Raw genomic sequence first — 18,406 nt, 5'->3', positions numbered from 1 at the left:
CAAAAATTAAATAAATCCCTAAAACGCAAAATGAAATACATCCCTAATACTTTGGGGACTTATTTCGTAAAAATAATAATAACAAATTTATGAATAAAAAATACATTACTTCTTAATTATAGTTCATAACAATTTCAACTTCTAACAGATGTAGTGGTATATTTATTTGGGTATATATTTGTAACCTATTTTTAACTAAAGTACGGCAATCAGCCAGGAGTCTCATTAGACATTCGCTATAAATTTATAAATATATACAAGGCCTAATTACGAGATTAGGAGTATTATCCCTACACACTACACATTCATTAACCGAGTTTGTATACACGTCCACTTCGTTGGTCTCTTCATTATCGGATGATGCATTCTGAGTGAATACGTCTGGAATCATAACAATAATATTTTATTGTATGACGCCATTTTTAGAAGTACGTACGTACTGCAAAAGATGCCTGCTCTTTGTCATATTACGCCTTACAGCCTGCCAAAAATGAAACCTTATTAAGAAATAAACGGATAAGAAAATAAAATATCTTTTGATTACAATCCATCTGGTTACAATTACACAAAAATTCATAAACATAACGGAATTATTTTATTATGAAAATGCCACTACTTTTATGTATTATTTAAGAAAGGAAAATAACCCCCCAAAATCCATATAGGGGAATTATTTCATTTGGGTGTTATTTCATTTGAAATAACTCCCCAACATTGAAAAAGAAATAGCTCCCCAAAATATGAAATAACCCCCCAAAAATCGTTGTTTTTGTTCTCTGTAGAGGAAATTGGGGACATATTTCATTTTTCATTTTGGGGAGTTATTTCATGGGGACTTATTTCATGGAGCCACTTTTATCTGATATAAGGATCAGAGAATGAATATGACGAGTCGGTCGCCTAGTTTCGACCCAAATTTAGCTGCCAGTTAATAAAAAATATTGATTTAAATCAGAAAAAATTATTAAATATTGTTGCATTTTTTGTTTTTGACAAAAAATATTTAACCTTCTACCCAAAATCAATCAGCATCATCAGAAAATTTGAATGAAATATAAATTTGAAACTTGATACTGACTGATTTTGGGAAAGTTAAGCATTTTGAAAAAAAAACAATGATTAATAATTTTTTCCGATTTAAATCAATATTTTTTATTAATTGGCGGCTAATTTTGAGTCGAGATGAGTCGACAAATTCGGTGGCGGCTTCGACTGGCAAAAACTAGTCGGCGGATTGAAATTCATTTATAACTTTATAAATTATTGTCCGCCGCATCAATATGTGGCGGAAATCTGAAAACATGTATTCATATAACGGTCAACCAAGAAAGGCGTACCATAGTGCGTCAGGAATTTTGCAAACATATATATAAACACATGGAAATCGGGAGAGGGCTCTATACCATAACATGTACCTATCCACACCATATTAGCTGTATATATTTATAGACCTTATGTGCTGACCCAAAATAGCTCTAGATTTTGAATATCAGGCAAATTGGATAAAAATTGGGATGCCTAGACACTCAAGAGGTCAAATTGGGAGATCGGTCTATATGAGGGAAATACCAAAATATGGACCGATACACACCATCCTCGATACACTTATGTGTGGACCTAAAATATCTTAAGATTTCTAATTTTAGGCAAATCGGATAAAAATTGAGGTGTCTAGAAGCCCAAGAAGTCAAATCGGGAGATGGGTCTTTATGAGGGCTATACCGAAACATTGGCCGATACGCACAATATTCGGCGTACTTATGTGTGGACCCAAAATTACTCCAGATTTTGAATTTCAGGCAAATGGGATAAAAATTGCGGTGTCTAGAAGCCCAAGAAGTCAAATTAAGAGATCGGTTTATATCGTGGCTATATCAAAATATGGACTAAATCGCACCATATTCGGTACACTTATTTATGGACCCAAAATATCTCTAGATTTGGAAATTCAGGCAAATCGGAATCAAAATTGGGATGTCTAGACGTTCAGACCCCAAATCAATTTAGCCCATCTTTGAACTTCATTTTTAAAGACTCTAGCGTGATTACCACAGACAGACAGGGAGACGGACAACGTCGTCTTAGAATTTCTCCCTGATCAAGAATATATATACTTTATGTAGCCGGAAATCGATATTTCGACGTGCTATAAACACCGTTGCCTCTCGAACCAAAAATCTACCAAAATTTGGGGAAAAATTTACGAAAAAACCTACCAAACAAAAAAATCTTATTAAAAAATTATTTCTATTAAAAATTTTGTCAAAATTGTATTTTTATACTTTACAAAATATTTATCTTCAACTAGAGATACTTCACAAATTTTCTAAAAAAAAATAATATTTTGACAATTTTTTTTTTATAGAAATAAAAATTTTGACCAAATTTTCTATAGAATTAAAATTTTGACAAAATTTTCTATAGAAATAAAATGTTGACCAAAATCTCTAAAGAAATAAAATTTTGATCAAATTTTCTATAGAAATAAAATTTTGACAAAGTTTTATTTCTAGAGAAAATGTTGTCAAAATTTTCGGTAGTTGAAGTTGAAGATAAATATTTTGTAAAGTATACCAAAACATCAAGAATTCTACCAATCTACCGTGGTAACAAACCGATTGACAAACTTATTATACCCCCTTGTCATTGAGCTTAACATGGAATCGGGTAGCACTCAGTGATAAGAGAGTAGTTCACCACTGTGGTATCGCAATGGACTGAATAGTCTAAGTGAGCCTGATACATCGGACCTACCCGTACCCTAACCCACCCCCATCACCATTCTATGGTGGTGGGTATACAAATTATTCGGAATGTAAATTTGAATTTTAAATATTGAGCGCTAGCAAGATAAGTGATCAGTTATATCTCAGGAATTCGCTACACAGAAAAAAATGTCACGAAAATTTTTCCAATTAAAATCTTAATTGAATTTTAAAAAATATTCAATTAAAAATGTAATTGATTCAACTATTTTTTTAATTGAAATAAAAATCAATCACACAAATTAGTAGTATCAATAAATTTTTTAATTAATGCCAACATTTCTGTGATTGAAGACATTTCAATTAAAAAATTAATTGGATCAATAAATTTCGTGATTGAATCAGAAAAAAAAAATTTTGGTGTGTAGGCTTTTTCTATGTCTATTAGCGGTCCAGTTACTTTTTATAATAATTATAGAAAAGAATGTGTGAAGTGAATCTAATTTGGCCCATTTGAAGCACGAACATAGTACCCACTTTTTTTCATATACATTCCAAAAAGTTTTGGCACAATATCAATAAGGCCTAGAAATGTATGAATTTCTCAAATACATCGCTGAACTGAAATCAAGATAAGAGCGAGCATTATAGAAATGCCACAAGGAGACAAAGTAAGTCAAACAAAAGTAAACGTAATCATATCAATCAGACAACTATGATGATGATAATGATGATGGTCACACGCTTTTGTATTTTTAACGAGTTGTGTTTTCAAGAACTCACGTGATAAGCAAATGAGTTAAAAAAATTCGAAACACAATATATTATAAGTCTAAACTTGGCGTCATATTATCATGAACTTTGCTACAATATATTTTCTGATATCATTATTATATGTACCATTCATTGATCGGAAGATAGGTCTATATAGGGGCTGTGTGTGAAGCAATATAAACCGTATCTCGGTATGGCTTTAAGATCCCAAACTAAATTTAATATATTCTACATTTACTACTACAGACTTTATATATTAAGCCCCATCGCCAGATGAATGCTTTTCGTATGAAAATTCATGATGATCTAGATGAAACCGCAATATACATAGGTTAACGATTTGATTATTGTTTTTGGAATAGTAAATGTTTAGGTGTTCTGAAAGTGGCTTTCATTTCCAAAAATCCATCATCTAGTATTTAAAAATAGTCAACTGAAGGTGCACGAGGTATCGATAAGTATCGTTTTGACATAGGGAACACGGTTGCCGTAGTTGGTAAGAAATCTACCAAAAATGGTAGATTTTTTTTACTATTTGGTACATTGACAGAATTCTTGATGTTTTGGTAGATTTTGCAAAATATTCCTCTCCAACTAAGTGATACTTCAAAAACTTTCTATAGAAATTTTGACATAATTTTCTATAGAAATAAAATTTTGACAACATTTCCTATAAAAGTAAAATGTTGACAATATTTTCTAAAAAAATTTACAAAATTTTCTGTATAAATAAAATTTTGACAAAATTTTCTATAGAAATAAAATTTTGACACAAATAAAATGTTGACAAAATTTTCTATAGAAATAAAATTTTGTTAAAAATCCCTATAGAAATTAAATTTTGATGAAATTTCCTATAGAAAGAAAATTTTGATAAAATTTTCTATTGAAATAAAATGTTGATAAAATTTTCTGTAGAAATAAAATTTTGGCAAAATATCCTATGTCAAAATTTTATTTCTATAGAAAAATTTCTATAAATTTTATTTCTATAGAAAATTTTGTCAAAATATTATTTCTATAGAAAATTTTATCAAAATATTATTTCTATAGAAAATTATTGTCAAAATTTTATTTTTATAGAAAATTTTGCCAAAATTTTATTTCTATAGAAAATTTTGTCAAAATTTATTGCTATAGAAAATTTTGTCAAAATTTATTGCTATAGAAAATTTGGTTAAAATTTATTGCTATAGAAATTTTTGCCAAAATTTTATTTCTATAGAAAATTTTGCCAAAATTTCATTTCTATAGAAAATTTTATTTCTATAGAAAATTTTGTCAAAATGTTATTTCTATAGAAAATTTTGTCAAAATTTATTGCTATAGAAAATTTTGTCAAAATTTTATTTCTATAGAAAATTTTCTCAAAATTTTATTTCTATAGAAAATTTTCTCAAAATTTTATTTCTATAGAAAATTTTGTCAAAATATTATTTCTATAGAAAATTTTATCAAAATATTATTTCTATAGAAAATTTTTGTCAAAATTTTATTTTTATAGAAAATTTTGCCAAAATTTTATTTCTATAGAAAATTTTGTCAAAATTTATTGCTATAGAAAATTTTGTCAAAATTTATTGCTATAGAAAATTTTGTTAAAATTTATTGCTATAGAAATTTTTGCCAAAATTTCATTTCTATAGAAAATTTTGTCAAAATTTTATTTCTATAGAAAATTTTGTTAAAATTTTATTTCTATAGAAAATTTTATTTCTATAGAAAATTTTGTCAAAATGTTATTTCTATAGAAAATGTTGTCAAAATTTATTGGTATAGAAAATTTTGCCAAAATTTTATTTCTATTGACAATTTTGCCAAAATTTTATATCTATAGAAAATTTTGCCAAAATTTCATTTCTATAAAAATTTGTCGAAATTTTATTTCTATAGAAAATTTTGTCAAAATTTATTGCTATAGAAAATTTTGCCAAAATTTTATTTCTATAGAAAATTTTGCCAAAATTTCATTTCTATAGAAAATTTTGTCAACGTTTTATTTCTATAGAAAATTTTGCCAAAACTTTATTTCTATAGAATATTTGCCAAAATTTCATTTCTATAGAAAAGGGTAGTAGTCCGAGGGATTTATGGAAGGTAGTCAGGGATAATGGTCTGGGCCTGCGCAATGAAATCAATTACTTAAGTGTTTCGTCCGCATATCTGAATGATATGAATTCCTCGGTTGTTAACAGTCAGTCCGATACCACAGGTAGTGTGGAAGATTTTTTACATTCTTTTGGAAATGAGTATGGATTCTCTTTTAGTAATATTACACTTTCAGAGCTTTACACTGGGTTTTATTCAGTTAAGTCTAATGCAGCCGGTAGTGATGGTTTCTCTATGAAATTTTTGAGAACAGTTTTCGATATGGTATCACCTTTCCTATTGCACATTGTTAATCAGATAATTACGACATCCACATTCCCAATAGTCTGGAAGACTGCGAAAATTAATCCTATTAAGAAAAAGGACAGCTCTGATTTCCGTCCGATAGCACTCCTCCCAGTTCTTTCGAAGACGGTTGAGCATGTGTTGAAACAACAGATGATCTCATATTTGGAGAATAGCTCCTTGGTGCATGATTGTCAATGCGGTTTTCGAAATGGTAGGAGTACTGCTATGTTACTTGCGGGGCTAACGGATTCAGTTCGCAAATGTATATCTGAGGGCAATATTGGTGTCTTGGTTTCTCTTGATTTGGAGAAGGCGTTGATAGGGTTGATTATTTCGGGTTAATTAATAAGCTATCTAGTAAATTTGGTTTTAGTAGAAGTGCTTGTAGGTTGATTTATTCTTATCTGATTGATAGGGATCAATTTGTTCATGTTCGAGGAGTTTCGTCTATTACCATGTCTGTTAGAAGTGGTGTTCCACAGGGTTCAGTATTGGGACCTCTTCTATTTATTCTTTTTATTAATGATCTTTTTCAGAATTTAAGTACCTGGTGTACCCCGTTTGCTTATGCAGATGACGTACAGTTAATATTTAAAGGAGCTAACCGATTTATTAATGTTCTACAGAGTAAGATTGATTTGGCTTTGCGATCTCTTGGTACATGGATGTCCTTAAATAAATTTAGTATTAATGCTTCTAAGACGAAAGCTTTGCTTTTTTCTAGAGGTGATGTGACGAACCTACGGGTTTATTATAATGGAATCGACATTCAATTTGTGATTAGTCTTAAATGTTTGGGAGTGATATTGGACAAGCTATCTTTTGACCCCCATGTTGATAGTGTAGTCTCACGCACTACGGTTGGTTTGCGGCAATTGTACAACACGGATTTGGTACTGCCATGTTATGTTAGGGAACGCTTAGCAGAGAATGAAGCCGACCCATTTTTGTCGGCGGCGGCTGACATTAAATTTTTGCATCCGGCGGCGGCGGCTTGACGGCTAAGCCGATATAAATAAGTCTCTTCGGCGGCGGACAATTATCCATTATAAAATCAATTTGAAGTTATTCGAATGGTAATGAGATTAGTTGTACAACCAATCGTACAATCAAATTTACATTTCATTCAAATTTTCTGAGGTAAATTTTTGCAAAATTATGATAACACTTTGAAATAGATTGATTGGGGGTGAAAGGCTCAAAATTTTGACTAAAATTACTACAATTATTAATAAAGTTTTTTGATTTAAACCAATATTTTTGATTAATTGCGGCTAAATTTGAGTCGAGATGAGCCGACATATTCGGCGGCGGCGTCGACTGGCAAAAGATGGCCGGCGGCGACTGAAATCGGCGGCGCGACTCGGCGGCTTCATTCTCTGACGCTTAGCACATGCCCTTATCATGCCAAATATTTTATATTGCCTTGAGATTTATTCGGGTACCTCCAGAAGGAATTTGGAGAGGATACACCTTGCAATTAATAGAGTAGTTAGGTATGTATATTCTCGCAGATTATTTGATCATGTAAGTCCAGATGTAAAACGTTTTCTCAACTGTAATTTTTCTGACTTTATAGATTTTCGGCTTATAATATTATTTTACAAGATATTCCGCAGTCGTATTCCGACTTTTATCGTTAATTCTTTTGTGTTTGCCGCTCTGTGCGAGCTAACGAACTAGTAATCCCAAGGGTTCAGGCCTTCATGAATGGGTCTTTCGTTGTTAGAGTAGTGAGACTATTTAACGCTCTTCCCCCACCTCTAAGAACTTTCGAAGTTTCCTGCTATACATATCGGAAAAACCTTCTTCAACATTTTGCTAATAACCAATGATAAAATTATGTTTTTTTCATGTTCCAGTAGTATCTTTTACCTGTTTCAATGCTGATACTGATTGTTATATAATAATGTAATTAGCTAAAAATTATTTATTATAAAAAAAAAAAAAAATATATATATATATATATATATATATATATATATATATATATATATATATATATATATATATATATATATATATATATATATATATATATATATATATATATATGTATATATATATATATATATATATATATATATATATATATATATATATATATATATATATATATATATATATATATATATATATATATATATATAATATATATATATATATATATTATATATATATATATATATATATATATATATATATATATATATATATATATATATATATATATATATATATATATATATATATAATATATATATATATATATATATATATATATATATATATATATATATATATATTATATATATATATATATATATATATTATTGTAATTTTGATCAATATTTTTATTATTTAACTATTTAACTTTTAATTTTAAGTCAAAAAAATGTATTGTAATTTTATTCGTCAATATTTTTATTATTTACCTTAATTTATCATCATTATATTGTTTATGGAATGTTTGTATTGTATTAGTAGTTCTATTGTAATTTATCTTGCATCGGCCTTACGGCTTTAAATTACAAAATTGAGCAAATAAATGAAAATGAAAAATTTTGTCAAAATTTTATTTCTATAGAAAATTTTGCCAAAATTTTTCATTGACTAAACTACAAGTGTAGCTTACCCAACAGAGGAAAATAATGTTTGTCAAATTTATTTGGGCAAAGCCCTATAGACTGCAAGATGGTTGGATGGACGCACGTTTCGGAATTACCACATTCCTCATCAGCATCCTCTACTTGCAGCAAAACTATCAACCAATTATCAGAATAAATTCAGGCATTTCACTAAATCCAAAGTGAACCACACTTGAACCTTCCGAAAAAAGGTTTATGACAGCCAGCCTTTGCCAAAATAAAAACAAAATAATTTCGATAAAAAATTAAAGTACCTCTTGGTTGGAGAGGAATATTTTCGAAAATCTACCAAAACATCTACCAAACAGTAAAAGAGCTACCATTTTTGGTATAATTCTACCAACAGAGGCGACCGTGCTTGATATACCTCCATAGTCGTGACGAAATTCTGAAGATTTTTAAATTGTTTTTATTTTCAATGTTTTTGTTTCAAAATGCTTTTATCATATGTGATACTCATTCGAGACTCATAGTGTACCGTAGTACATGTAATGATATAATGGCTTATTTATAAGCTAATAAATAAGCCATTATATCATTACTAGTTTTTGGTGTATGAAAACGTAAAAATGTTGTATAAAATGGTTGGGAATACTGCATTCTCATCAGTTCCCTTTATTGGACGATCTACTTATTTAAATTATTAGACTGTATTAGTCAAGCGTTCTTCTATTACGTAGAACAAGCTTTAAAAAATGCCCATTTTAACTTTCGTTTATATTTTGTTTTTTCATAAAAGAAAAAAAAATTGCCGGGGATGTTTATTGGGGAATTTCGGATGAAAGAGGAGATCTTTGGGGACACGCCTTGATTAGGGGGCAAGACCTAGAAAAATATTAGCAACACTGAATAAGGTACTAATCTCTGGTTTCTAATATTAACCCTAACAAAATCCAACTCACAGCTTCCTATATCTTTAGTCCTTGTTATAAATCTGTATCTTTGCCAAACAGATCATATTTGTGTTTCTCTTTTATATTAATATTTATGGAGGAGCGAGCCCCATGCTAGTAAAGAATTTATATGTAAATATCCAGTTTCCACATTTTTGCGTAAAAGGTATGTAAATTGCTTTCATTCCCTAATAACATTTCTGTTATTAGTGTCATTTTTCTATATTAATGTCAACACTTACATTTTGATGCTGATTATGATGTATAATGCCAAACCGAATTCTGTACAACCATAAGACTGACAGATAAATAATACCAAACAGACTACAACTTGGCAACATATGGACAGACTGTTGGCTATTGTGAAAGCTTTTTTATTTTTTGTTTGCTTTCGCTACAACAGATGTGACATTATAACGTATGACTTAAATTGCACATAGTCGAGTAATTAAGAAATGAATTGATTATTTAAAATTGTTCACAAATATTAGAAATATGTATGTTTTCTTATAGGGTATTTGATACAGTGGATCTTTTAATAAAGTATATAGCTTAGATGTTGAATATCGGAAAGCTTAATACATGGTGAATGAATGAAGGAGTTACAGAAATAGAACTTCTCGGACAAGTATTCATTCTCCAACCATATAGGTTAAAAATACCTAGAAAAGAACCTACACCAATAAGCTTTTGAAAGGAGGCAAAAACTGAACGAAATAATGATATCTCAACTGTCCTTAATATTGTGTTACATACACACAAAAAAATTGTTTCTGGTTCAATCACGAAATTAATTGATCCAATTAATTTTTTAATTGAAATGTCTTCAATCACAGAAATTATAGTATCAATTAAAAAATTAATTGAAGGTCAATTAAAAAATTAATTGATACTATTAATTTTTGTGATTGATTTTTGTTTCAATTAAAAAATTTGTTGAATCAATTAAATTTTTGATTGAATATTTTTTAAAACTCAATTAAAGCTTTAATTGGAAAAATTTTCGTGAAATTTTTTTCTGTGTAGTCTTTCATTTACATATTTTGAGGTTCATGGAGGACAGGACAACAACACCCACCGTGGTGTAATGGTTAGCATGTCCGCCTTGCATACACAGGGTCGTGGGTTCAAACCCAGTTTCGACTAAACACAAAAATGTTTTTCAGCGGTGGATTATCTCACCTCAGTAATGCTGGTGACATTTCTGAGGGTTTCAAAGCTTCTCTAAGTGGTGGAACACCGTTCGGAATCGGCTATAAACAGGAGGTCCCTTGTCATTGAGCTTAACATAGAATCGGGCAGCACTCAGTGATAAGAGAGAAGTTCACCACTGTGGTATCACAATGGACTGAATAGTCTAAGTGATCCTGATACATCGGGCTGCCACCTAACCTAACCTACTAACACCCGTACAGAAAAAAATATCTGATTTAATTACAAAATAAATTGATCCAATTAATTTTTTCAAATTTCTTCAATCACGAAAAGACTTAATTGGAAATAAAAAATATTCTTGATTAAAAAATAATTGATTTATTCAGCACTTTCACTTAATTTTTTAATTGCTTTAATGTTAAATTTTGTTCGAAAAACTCAATTTTTAAAAGAATTAATTTTCTTGTAATTTTATTTAGGGACATATCATATTCATATGCCAGTTAGAAACTTAACTGCTGAAATTTTTCTATTAAAGTAACCCGTTAACTGTCTTTACAAAGTTAACTGTTTGCAATAATATTTTAACAAAATTTTCTATAGAAATAAAATTTTAACAAAATTTCTATTGAAATAAATTTTTGACAACATTTTCTATGGAAATAAACTTTTGACAAAATAAATAAGAAATAAAGTTTTGACAAAATTTTCTCTAGAAATAAAATTTTGACATAATTTTCTATAGAAATAAAGTATTGACAAAATTTTCTAGAAATAAAATTTTGACAAAATTTTCTAGAAATAAAATTTTGACAAAATTTTGACAAAATTTTCTAGAAATAAAATTTTGACAAAATTTTCTCTAGAAATAAAATGTTGACAAAATGTTCTAAAGAAATAAAATTTTGACAAAATGTTCTATAGAAATGAAATTTTGACAAAAATTTCTATAGAAATAAAATTTTGACAAAAATTTCTATAGAAATAAAATTTTTACACAAATTTCTACAGAAATAAAATTTTGACAAAAATTTCTATAGAAATAAAATTTTGACAAAATTTTCTATAGAACTAAAATTTTGACAAAATTTCCAATAGAAATAAAATGTTGACAAAATCTTCTATTGAAAAAAAAATTGATAAAATTTTCTATTGAAATAAAATTTTGCCAAAATTATCTAGAGAACTAAAATGTTGACAAAAATTTCTATGGAAATAAAATTTTGAAAAAATGTTCTATAGAAATAAAATTTCGACAAAATGTTCTATAGAAATAAAATTTTGACAAAAATTTCTATAGAAATAAATTTTTTACAAAAATTTCTATAGAAATAAAATTTTGACAAAAATTTCTATAGAAATAAAAATTTGACAAACATTTCTATAGAAATAAAATTTTAACAAAATTTCTATAGAAATAAAATTTTTACAAAAATTTCTATAGAAATAAAATTTTGACAAAAATTTCTATGGAAATAAAATTTTGTCAAAATCTATAGAAATAAAATTTTGACAAAATTTTCTATAGAAATAAAATTTTGACAAAATTTTCTATAGAAATAAAATGTTGACAAAATTTTCTATAGAAATAAAATTTTGACAAAATTTTCTATAGAAATAAAATATTGACAAAATTTTCTATAAATAAAATTTTGACAAAATGTTCTATAGAAATAAATTTTTGACAAACATTTCTATAGAAATTTTCTATAGAAATAAAATTTTGACAAAAATTTCTATAGAAATAAAATTTTGACAAAAATTCCTATAGAAATAAAATTTTGACAAAATTTTCTATAGAAATAAAATTTTGACAAAATGTTCTATAGAAATAAAATCTTGACAAAATGTTCTATAGAAATAAAATTTTGACAAAATTTTCTATAGAAATAAAATTTTGACAAAATTTTCTATAGAAATAAATGTTTGACAAAATTTTCTATAAAAATTAAATATTGACAAAATTTTTTAGAAATAAAATTTTGACAAAAATTTCTATAGAAATAAAATTTTAACAAAAAAGTCTGTAGAAATAAAATTTTGACAAAAATTTCTATAGAAATAAAATTTTGACAAAAATTTCTATAGAAATAAAAATTTGGCAAAAATTTCTATAGAAATAAAACTTTGACAAAAATTTCTATAGAACTAAAATTTTGACAAAATCTTCTATTGAAAAAAAAAAATTGATAAAATTTTCTATAGAAATAAAATTTTGACAAAATTTTCTATAGAAATAAATGTTTGACAACATTTTCTATAGAAATAAAATTTTGACAAAATTTTCTATAGAAATAACATTTTGACATAATTTTCTATAGATATAACATTTTGACAAAATTTTCTATAGAAAAAAATTTGACAAAATTTTCTATAGAAAAAAATTTTGCAAAATATATTTTTTTGTAAAATTTCTCCAAATTTTGGTAGATTATTTTTGACTTGAGTGGAAACCGTGATTGGTATAACAGACGGATATAATTCGCTGAGAATTTTCAATTGGTATTTTTAGATCATATCGTATCACAATGGATTTAATGTTTAATTAATTTAAAGTAAGTTATAGACTAGGGGACCAACCTTAACTAAAAACCACTCATTAATGTCAATCCTCAAATGCACTGTAATCACAATGCATGACAAGCATAGTGATATTTTGATGATTAATATTTAATGTATAAGTTTTTGTAGTTCGTTGGCGCTATTTCATTTCAAAGAATTTAGAAAATGCGCCAAGTAAAACAAATTCGAACGACAAATTTTAAAATTATAGGTAAAAAGGTTTCTCAAATGACTTATTTTTAGCCTATTCGAAATAATTACAAAACAAAATTTCTTATTTTATCTCAAAACAATAAAACAGATCTGCGATGTATATGTCTATGCAAATACATATGGTATAAAGGCACATGTAAGCATACGAAATACGAAATGCCTCCCAAGTACTATAACAGACGTTAAATTACAAAGTGGGATATTCCAAATTGACTAGAAACGATATATTTCAATCTTATTTACGAAATTGTGAACTTTGTCATAAATACACAATACAAAAAACTGATAACCACCATACGAAAATAATCACGAAATTAATTGATCCAAATAATTTTTTAATTGAAATGTCTTCAATCACAGAAATGATAGTATCAATTAAAAAATTAATTGAAAGTATATTAAAAATTTAATTGATCCAATTAAAAAATTATTTGATACTATTAATTTTTGTGATTGATTTTTACTTCAATTAAAAAATTTGATGAATCAAATAAATTTTTAATTGAATATTTTTTAAAACTCAATTAAAATTTTAACTGGAAAATTTTTCGTGAAATTTCTTTTCTATGCAAAGTTGAATTGAAAACACACAAAAGGCATGAAAATATATAAATCTCAAAGTAATGCTTGTAGTTATGTTTCATAAAGTAGAAAGTAGCGGACAGGAAGTGTTACTAATTTAAAAGCTTTTTTTTGGTGTGCAGATCTTATTTTCCAGACAAACAATTTCTGGAAAATAAGATTGTTTGGAAGTATTCCTAAATTTCAGAATACTCTCACTTTTGCCCATTTTCCTTAAATATTTTTTTGAGCCGATAAAAAATTAATTTCATGCTGCACTAATAAAAGCTGTCGCTATTTTGATCCCTTCCGGAGAATGCCGATATATAAGCTTAGGTTAGGTTAGGTGCCAGCCCGATGTATCAGGCTCACTTAGACTATTCAGTCCATTGTGATACCACATTAGTGAACTTCTCTCTTATCACTGAGTGCTGCCCGATTCCATGTTAAGCTCAATCACAGGGGACCTCATTTTTATAGCCGAGTCCGAACTGCGTTCAACATTGCAGTGAAACCACTTAGAAAAGCTTTGAAACCCTCAGAAATGTCACCAGCATTACTGAGGTGGGATAATCCACCGTTGAAAAACTTTTTGGTGTTCGGTCAAAGCAGGAATCTAACCCACGACCTTGTATATGCAAGGCGGGCATGCTAACCATTGCACCACGATGGCTTGAAACAAATACAAATTATCCACTTTGGCATTAAACGCCTCATATACAATGCATTCGAAAATTTTGCATATTTGAATGAAATACAATTATTATAGCCATCATACTTATGATAATAAATAATTAATTGCCTAAATGGCTAGGTTAGAACATATTAATTGACGATTTAAATCACAAAGCAGAACAAACAATACACTGAAGAAAAATATAGATTGGTAACTAAATCGATTGGTAACTAAAACTGTTCTATATTTTTTGGAGGAAAAATATAGAAAACTCTTCGTCAGGTTACTTGAAAATACAAATAGAATTTCAGGTGATTACAAATACTCTGCCAAACAAACATATATACTAACATGGAAATCGGGAGACTTAACATATGAGAGCTATACCAAAACATGGACCGGTCCACATCATATTCGCTACACCTATTTACGGACCGAAAATACCTCTACAATTTTGAATTTCAGGCAAATCGGATAAAAATTGAGATGTGTACACACTAAAGAAGTCAAATCTGGAGATTGGTCTGTATTAGAGGTGTGCATGTGACACGAAATTGTCGTGAATCATGAAAAATTTCGTGAGTCACGCTGATGGCAACGGCGTGAGTGTGCGTGAGTCACGAAAATAATTTCTTCGTGAGTGTGCGTGAGTAACGAAATTCGGAAAAATACACTCACGAAAAAAATCCCGCCCACGGATATAAAACGCTTACGATATGAATTCATTTACAATTTTAGTGACAACTGGGATGTAAAGAGTTTAATAACACTCTCGATTTTAATCATGCTCATGTTTTCAAACACGTCTCTAAGGTAAATTAGTCATACAGTTTTTCGTGAGTCACAATATTTTTCGTGAGTCACAATATTTTTCGTGAGTCACGACATTTCGTGCGTGAGTACAAAATTTTCTTTTCGTGAGTGTGCGTGAATCCTACCAAACGATATCGTGCGAGAGTGTGCGTGAGTAAGATTTTTCCGTCGTTAGTGTGCGTAAGCGTGAGTAAAATATTACTCACGTGCACACCTCTAGTCTGTATGAGGTAAATACCAAAACATGAACCGCTGCGCACTATCCCTGGCAGAATTATTTGTGGGCTTAAAATACTACTAGATTTCCAATTTCAGGCAAATCGGAGAAAAATTGGCGTTTCTAGAAGCCCAAGAAATCAAATCAGAAGATCGGGTTATATGGGGGCTATACAGAAACATGGACCCATATACTCCTTCTTCCGCACATTTGTTTATGAACCAAAAATACCTATAGATTTTGAATTTCAGGCAAATCGGATAAAACTACGGATATCTAGACGCTCAAGAAGTCAAGTCGGGAGATCCTGCTAACATATATGGAGTCTATATCAAAAGGTGAACCGATACCGATACATATTCGGCATACTTATGCGTAGATGTCAAATTTCATGTAAATCGGATAAAAATTGCGATGTCTAGGAGGCCAAGAAGTCAAATCAGGAAATCGGGCTATATGGGGGCTATACCAAAAAATGGACCGATATACACCATTTTCGACACACCTATTTGTGGTCCTAAAATACCTCCAGATTTCCAATTTCAGACAAAATCGATAAAAATTACGGTTTCTAGGAGGCCAAGAAGAAACATGTGGAGGTCGATCTACATAAATATGTAACATATATGGGGGTTATACCAAAACATTATTAGAAGCGCAAGACCCTGAATCGGGAGATCGGTTTATATGGGAGTTATATCAAAACCTGGACCGATATAGCCCATCTTTGAATTTGGCATGCATGCACAGAAAAGAAAAGACGAATCTGTGTCATATTTCAGGATGATAGCGCCATTATTGAAGACTGTAGTGTGATTACTACAGACAGACGGCCAAGCGGACATGCTCATATCTTACAATGTCGGATCGGTTTTTATGGGAGCTATATGAAAACCTGGACCGATATAGCCCATCTTCGAACTTGGCCTGCGTGCATACAAAAGACGAATCTGTGCCTGATTTTAGGACGATAGCGCCATTATTGAATACTGTAGCGTGATTACGTCAGACAGACAGACGGACATGCTTATATCGTCTTACAATGTCTTCCTGATCAAGAATATATATAGGGTGAGTGCAGCAAATATGGTACAGGCTGGTAATGTGGTATAGTAGCTTTTTTTTCTATCTAACAACATACGAATAACTAAACCATGCTGAATAGATTGTGGCTGTCAGAGAATGAAGCAATCAAAGATCAGTTTTATTTTTGCAACTCTTTGTGTCAGTTGAAAGAATTCACATTTGCCCGTGCTCGAATGTTTTGTTTTTTGTGGTTCTTAATCATTTCGTTTTGTGTGAAGGTATATTTTCAATTTATTATGCAAATTTGGCTATCGAAAAACAAATGGGTATACCACATTTGCTGCACTCACCCTACTTTATATACACAGAAAAAAAATTCACAAAAAAATTTCCAATTAAAATCTTAATTGATTTTTAAAAAATACTAAATTAAAAATTTAATTGATTCACTAATTTGTTTAATTCAAACAAAAATCAATCACAAAAATTAATAGCATCAATTCATTTTTTAACTGACCTTTAATTAATTTTTTAATTGATACTATCATTTCTGTGATTGAAGACATTTCAATTAAAAACATAATTGGATCAATTAATTTCGTGATTGAATCAGAAAAAAAATTGTGTTTGTAGTAGGAAATCGATATTTCGATTTGGTACAAACGGAATGACAAACTTATTATTCCCCATCACCATTCTATGGTGGGTATCAAAATCTAAATGAATAGAACAGGAAAACTGTGACTGAGGCAATCCCGAATACACAGAAAAAAATTCACGAAAATTTTTCCAATTAAAATTTTAATTGAGTTTTTAAAAATATTCGATTAAAACTTCCCAGCAAAAAAAAGCGTCGCCAAAAAAGTAATGAAAATATTCTTTTTGGATTCGGAAGTGGTGCAAAATTGACGCAGAAGCGATGAATTTAACATTGGCTTGTCATAGGACGGAAGTCCTCCATTGCAACAGCCGTTGCAATGAATTTGCATCACTTCTTTAGGTGTGATCCGAATTCAATGTTTTGGATGTAAATTAAAAAATTCTGTGATATTTTGTCAAATAAATAATTTTTATAATTTTTTATAATTTTTAATGGATTCTAACGCTTGTCGGAAACGTTTGACCTGAAATATTTTCAAAAATGCACAATTTTTTCAGATTGGATTCAGCATGTTTTTCGACAAAATTTAAATGATTTTTACCATTTTATGAATTCTTACTCTGTTTTTAACCTATTTGAAACAAAAAAGTTAAAATTACCCATTAAAAGTATGAAAAAACCAAGTTATAAAAAATTGAATTAAAAGAACTTCCTGGGTATTTACAATAAAGAACATCATTGGGAGTGCATCTTCTGGAAGCGCATTTAAAGTTGTGCCTTTGGAAGAACTTCCAAATTTTTTTGCTGGGTTTAATTGATTCAACAAATTTTTTAATTGAAAGAAAAATTAATAGCATCAATTAATTTTTTAATTGGATCAATTAATTTTTTAATTGGATCAATTAATTTTTTAATTGATACTATCGTTTCTGTGATTGAAGACATTTCAATTAAAACATTAAATGGATTAATTAATTTCGTGATTGAGTATGAATTTTTTTTTTCGTGTATGAAGAAATGTCTCGAGAGAGTACATTTTGTGTTCTACCAATCAAGTAAGAGCCATCTCTTATATTAGAAGTGAACTCCATTAGGTTAATTTGGATTTGGATTAGGCTCAAAATCATTACAGTAAATTGGCAATGGGGAAGTTTTTTTTGTCATT

At 28.9% G+C, this 18,406-nt stretch overlaps 1 protein-coding gene across 3 annotated transcripts in view; it reads right to left on the bottom strand.

Annotated features, from left to right (window-relative positions):
* LOC142222158 (methylthioribose-1-phosphate isomerase) overlaps nt 1–18,406 on the bottom strand; it is a 46,559-nt gene that overhangs the window by 5,117 nt on the left and 23,036 nt on the right. The window lies entirely within an intron of this gene.

The sequence above is a fragment of the Haematobia irritans genome, chromosome 1 (genome assembly GCF_050003625.1).
Source record: "Haematobia irritans isolate KBUSLIRL chromosome 1, ASM5000362v1, whole genome shotgun sequence".
Taxonomy (NCBI): domain Eukaryota; kingdom Metazoa; phylum Arthropoda; class Insecta; order Diptera; family Muscidae; genus Haematobia; species Haematobia irritans.
Note: the sequence above shows the minus strand (reverse complement) of the source record. Positions and strands in the feature narration are given on the sequence as shown.